Source organism: Spermophilus citellus, assembly GCF_964194105.1.
Source record: "Spermophilus citellus genome assembly, chromosome: X".
Taxonomy (NCBI): domain Eukaryota; kingdom Metazoa; phylum Chordata; class Mammalia; order Rodentia; family Sciuridae; genus Spermophilus; species Spermophilus citellus.
In genome coordinates, this window is record NC_138190.1 from 77,972,965 (window position 1) to 77,979,557 (window position 6,593).

General features: G+C 36.4%; 1 long non-coding RNA gene across 1 annotated transcript; it reads right to left on the minus strand.

The window, feature by feature from the left end:
- Nucleotides 1-4,285: 4,285 nt before the first annotated feature.
- Nucleotides 4,286-5,781, minus strand: LOC308639360. Its single transcript, XR_014020070.1, has 3 exons — nt 5,722-5,781; nt 5,233-5,329; nt 4,286-4,883 (listed from the first exon to the last, which is right to left on the minus strand). It is a non-coding gene; the product is annotated as an uncharacterized lncRNA (long non-coding RNA).
- Between the last annotated feature and the right edge of the window lie 812 nt (nt 5,782-6,593).

Genomic DNA, 6,593 nt, shown 5'->3' on the forward strand with positions numbered 1-6,593 from the left:
GTCTCTAGCTCATGTCTTTTTAAAAATATAGCCATTCCTTGATCACGTTTTTGAATTTGAATTAAATGATTCCATAAATAAGCTTGACAAATGGAGCATAGTGAACAAGATAGTTGCTTTGATCTCGGGGTATCAGGAATAATGGTATTTTCCCTATTAAGTACTGAAATGTTGGAACATTTCACTATTTTAGGTGGGACCCTGTCTAAGATATATCACATTTGCTTTGCAGCTTCAATAGATAGAAATAAGTGTTACAAGGATGGGGCCTTCTGGGAAACTGAGGTGGTACAAAGACCCCTCTTCAAACCCCAATTCTTGCAATGAAGTCAAAATGATTTCATACATGTCACTCAGAGTAACAGGCATGAGTTTATTGAAGGGATTGGCAAAGGGAAAGGGGACACTCGCAAGGGAGATAATGGGTCCTCTCAGAGAAGAGAGGGACAGCATGCCTCTCCTAGATTCCATTTTTATTAGGAACTCTGTGGAAAGTTTCCAGAGAATCCCACCCAGGTCCACCTCTTGACTGGCAACAGGATGACATCAGACTTCCAATTCCCATTGCCATGGCAGCTATAGGTCACCTTGGCTCATGCTGACAGGTTTTAATTGGATTTTTAAAAAATATATATTTTTTAGTTGTAGATGTACATAATACCTTTATTTTATTTATGTATTTTTATGTGATGCTGAGGATCAAACTCAGTGCCTCATGTGTGCTAGATGAGCACTCTACTACTAATTCACAACCCCAGCCCCTCTAATTGAACTCTTAACCATAAATTCTTACAGCTTTATGGTTAGGAGGAGCTATCCTTATCTCTCTGAGTTTTGGGATCTGGACTGTGAAAATGGTCACAAAAGTCTCTCCCTTAGGGTAACTTGGGTTCCTCTTACTGACATTTTGATGTTATTGTAGGCCTGCATTTCTCCTGTGGATAACAGGTAGTTTGCTGAGGAATGTGATATATCCTGTCCATTTAAGCCAGGCAGGGCTACAGGTACATAGCTTCTTAGAAAAGAAAGCATGTGGGGGTCAGCACAGTGGGCCCATTTTATAGAATTATTCTCTTAACTTCATGTATGTTCTACTTGCATCTGTCTGTCCCCTATCACATGGTTTTAACAAAATCAATTTAATCCTTTTATACTCAGCATATATAGGTGTAGGTCATTTACACCTATATATGCTGAGTATCACTTTTATGCTTTCAAGTCCTCTTAGATAGCTTTGTAGTTTGTCTAACTATGCCTCTAGTTTAAGTTACTACCTAATTCCATTTTCAACTTGATGGCATTTCTGTGTCTTTTTTCTTATTGTCAGATGCTGATTCTCATTTGGTTTATTCATATCCTAATCTATAGTCTTCTGTAATTTAGGGATAAGCTTAATCTACAAGGAGAAACCAGATAGTGAAGAAACATTTACTAGCAACATTAGTTTTTTTCATATAATTTTAAGTAAAGAGTCTTTGAGAAATGTTGGCAGACTTGAGAAAATATCTCTGGGTAGGCAGAGGTTTTCTCCTTAATTCTAGTTTTGTGGCTGCCGTCTAGGTGGGTGAGGTTGTGACAAGCCTGACTCCCACTTCTGAATAAGCTTCACCCTGCTTATTCACCATGGAATTTTATACTACCCAGGTATAGATATTTCCTGTCAATGAACAATATGGTAGAGGTCTAGATTTTAGTTAGTTAACAAATGCAGTCCTTGTCATCTACTCCAAGCAAGTCTGGTAAAATAACAAAATGATTACATTCATTATAGTTTCCAAAGTATCTTTGGAATGTTTTTCTGTTATATTTTTGTCTTCTGCTTTGACATTTGTAACCATCTTTCAAAGTGCTTTTGGTTAGATAATTTTCTCTTACTCTAGTGCCACTATTAAACCAGTGTACACTAAAGGTTCTTTTTTTTTAAAGAGAGAGTGAGAGAGGAAGAGAGAGAGAGAGAGAGAGAGAGAGAGAGAGAGAGAGAGAGAGAGAGAGAGAGAGAGAGAATTTTTAATATTTATTTATTTTTTTTAGTACTTGGCGGACACAACATCTTTGTTGGTATGTGGTGCTGAGGATCGAACCCGGGCCGCACGCATGCCAGGCGAGTGCGCTACCGCTTGAGCCACATCCCCAGCCCCACTAAAGGTTCTTATTTGCAATGAAAACAGATCTCTCTATGTCCCTGAGACCCCTTTGTCAATGATGTATTAGGACAAAGGAGTTGTAGTGTCATGAAGAGGATCCTCCTCTGATATATTCAAAACATCAAATAATATATCCAGTTCTTTTTGAATAAAGCAGTATTCTTCCATTTAAATCTCTTTTGACAAAATTCATGTCTATCAGTTACTACTAATGAACAGTTTTAAAACTTATTTTTCCTGTAAGCCTTTGAATTATATTCAGTGATTTTCATCTGTCCTATATAATCAATTCAGTATTTGATGCTTAGAAGTAACTTCTCTCCACAAATGTCTTAAAAGACTATACTAGGGCTGGGGATGTGGCTCAAGCGGTTGCGCGCTCGCCTGGCATACGTGCGACCCGGGATTGATCCTCAGCACCACACACAAACAAAGATGTTGTGTCCGCCGAAAACTAAAAAATAAATATTAAAAAAAAGATTATACTAAAACAGGAAGTAATTTTGAGATCATTTAATTTAGCCTTCTAACTTCTAACAGGTAGTTTTCATCCTAATTTTACAAATGAGGCTAGAAAGGTTCACGTCATCTTACTACAATCACTGGAATTAGTTAGTGTTTCTTTTTGATTTTTGAATTTATTTTTGATTTGTGATTATTAGCTTAATTTTGTTTTCTATCAACAAAGACAAACTTTATCCATCTGCTGAGCTCTAAGACTACTTGTTGGTCATCTTTATTTTAGATTTACTCCTAGGCAATGTCTTTCACTGTTTGACACTGAGTAAACTCATTTCCATAGTGATCTCAATTCATGGCTTCTGTTGTTTAGCTTGAGAAATTTGGTGAGGAGGAGATGGTTGACCATTTTCTATGGGGTTTCTAGAGTGCATTTTGTCCTGAGATACTTTAAACCTGTGTCTAACCTTAGCTCCATTAATTTGTGTTTCAGATTATCAGTGTGTTCATGGATCTGCTCTCTGCTCAGAGACAATTGGTTAATCAAACTAATTTGTGTCAATTGCAAAACCTTCAAAAAGAACCCTTAGGGTAATCTTATTTTTTAAAAAAGCAAACAAACTAGGATTCTAAAATCCACAGGCACACAAGTAATGAAATTCATTCTGTGTGGTGTAGAAATATGTATAATAACTCCCCCTGCCAAATTCACATGTGCTGCTTATTTGAGGTTATCCTCACTTCCCAACAAAGTTCCTGGAAACCCCTTGTTTTCAGTCTCTATAGTTTTGTTTTTTTCCCAAAATATCATATAAATGGAATTATTCAATATATGACTTTTTTCAGTTTGGCCTTTTAGCATTTACAATTTATCTATGTTGTTGCATGAATAAATGGTTCCTTTATTTTGTTGGTTAGTGTTTCACTGTATAAACATACTGCCATTGGTTTATGGATTCAATTGTCCTTCAACTTGTTTCTACTTTTTGGTTATTTTGAATAAAACTGCTATGAACTTTTATGTACAAGTCTTTGTGTGAATATACATTTGTATTTCTGTTTGGTATTACCTAGCAGTGGAATTGCTGAGCCATAGCAATAGTGTATGTTTAACTTTATGAGAAACTGCTAAACTGTTTTCCAAAGTGGCTCCAATCCAATCCAAATCCATTGCATTGTATATTTTGATCTTCTTAGGCTTTTTTTTTACTCCTGCTCATTGTCTCTATCCTTCCCTCTTTTGCCAAATCTGCTTTCTCTGAGGTCATGAATGTTAAAGCAAAGACTTTTCAGTCCATTTCTCAATCTGGGAATTGTCTTTCTCCTTGAATTGTATTGAATGTAATTTGCAATCTAAAATGTACATCTGATCTTTATCCAATCACCTAATTTTATTTCAAGCTATCATTTATTGTTAGTTGACTTTTTTGTATAGACAGTTTTATTCATGACTGGTCACAAATTCTAAATCAGGATGGCTACTTGAGTTTTTAAATTTGTTTATTTGTCCACTTGTTGTCTGTCATGCATCATAAGAATGTAAGTTGGCAAGAACAGAGATTTTTTTATGACTTGGTCAGTGCTGTATTCCTAGTACATGAATCAGCACTTGACATCTAGTACACATTCAGTGAATCTTCTCAAGCTTCTGAACACATCTATCTGATATATCATTTCCTTTTTCCATTTTTCTCCCTTATCCCTTAAGCAGGGTCATCACCTAAGTTTTTTATTCTTTTTCTATATTTATTGTTCTATTTCTATATTTATTTATGGATGAATACATTCTAGCTCACAACACTTAATTGAATCATGTTTAACACAAAAGTGTGTTAACACATAAGCATTTGATTTTATTTTCTGTAAGTAGAAAGGACCTAAAGTTACCAGTCAGACCTTCTGATTTAATGTTGTTTTTAAGGCATAGAAACCCATTTCAGATGAACTCAGTTGGTAAAGATAATGTATTATGAAGACATAAGAGCAGCTCACAAAACCCAAAGGTAGTCTCATGAGGCTCTGGAAAAGCGTCACTAGAAACAGAAGCAAGAAATCATTAAGAACACTAGCAAAATTCTCATCCCTATTTTTCCTCCATATTTTTTTCTTCTTCCTTCTTTCTTTAATTTCTTCTCCTTCTCTTCTTCTCCCTCCCTCATCTTCTTTCTTTTTCTGTCTTTCATTTTGTCTTCCTTTCTCTTCATCTTTCATTTTGTTGACTATGCACATATTCAAACATAACCACTTCATTGTTTCCTTCATTGTCAGGTCAACTACTACCTAAAGAACAGAGATAAGAAACCAATCATGACTTTTCTATCCATCACTGTTTCCAAATTCCTAGAGCAGAGAATCTGGGAATCTCAGATTGGTCAGATGTTCATCTTTGGCCACTGGAGGGGAAGACCTATCCTTATGAGTTCTGAGAGAAGAGGAATATTGATTAAGCACTCACTCTAAAATGTTTGACAAATATACCCCAAAACCTTATCAGAGAAATGACTGAACAAGTAGGGAACTGGCAGGAAGTGAATTACCCAGGATAGGAGAGTTTATGTTGTAGTAACAAATAAGTAAATCATAGTAAATTAAAATTTACTAAAACAACAAAAATACTTTCCTTACTTACCCTACGTGTCCCATGAAGGTACATCAAGTCTCTGCTCAATGTATTTACTCAGGAGCCCATACATATCAATTCGTTTATCTCAGCATATTCTTTCAATCTATTTAGAGCAGGGAAAAGAGGTCTGGAGATTCAGGCAATAACAATTAAATGTGTGGTCCTGCCTATAACAAACATCACTTCTGCTCAAATTTCACTAGCTTGAGTTAGTCCTCATAGAGATGCCTAACTTCAAAGGGGTGAAAGAAGAACTGTATTCCTGCATGTACTTGAAAATAGAGGGGAACCACGTGTTTGTGAACATCAGATGTTCATTAGAATTCAACATGTCTACTATATGGATTAATGGAAAAGCACCTGGCCTGGGAGTGAGGAGGGCCTGGGATTTTCTAGGAATTCACTGTGTAATCTTACGTAAATCATGCACCCTCTCTTAAATTCAATTTCATCATATGTAAAAGGCAAAAGTTGAACTACATAGTTTCTTCCTACCACTATATTCTTCTGGTCTTGACATTGGCTTGCTGTGCTACTCTGAAAAGGAGCCTTCATATTTATTTCCTTATCTGTCAAATGATATTTATCATGTTGGTACTGCTTAATTTTTTTTCATTCCCTGCTACACACATAAGGTCACTGACAGCATGAGCCAAGTTCTATTATTGGAGTACCCTCCCACCTGGCAGAAAATAGCTGGGTGTTCCCATATGAACCTCTGAGTTTCTTAGTGGTGCAATTTTGGGCTGTTATGCATGACTCATATGTTGCCTAAGGGCTGAGTTATAACTATCTATGCTTATCTGCTATGCAATACTCCCACAGGTTATAACTGCAGTTATCACTTGGATTATCACATCTGGTTTTCACTTTGTTATGGCCTAACCATAGCCTTGTTAGGAATAATAGCTATAATATTCAATTCCTAGTAAGGCAAGGCAGCAGAGCAATGGTGTTTTCTTTAGAGCCCCCCCCCCCCCTCTGAGAGCCCTCTTTGGTCCTGCTATTGTCTTGGGGTTACTGATTCATACCTTTTGATCACACCCCACCCTGATCCTATTATCTTTAGAAACCTATATCAGCAAAGGGCTTACTAATGGTTAAACCTTGGGGTTCTGCTTTTCCTTGTTGGACTCTTTCTGGAATCCATTTATTTCTGTCCTTAGTCCCTGAGGAATTTATCTGCTTGTTACTCTTCTTGCAAGCTGTAATGAACTAGTTTTCTTTGGGAGTCCTGAACTCCAAAATAAAACATTTCTATTTTATTCAGTCTTCTGTTATTTCCAAAGCAAGAACAAGACCTTGAGTCAATTTTTCCTGAACCTCATAATGTCCTTCAAATTTCATCCCAAACTACAGAGCTGGAA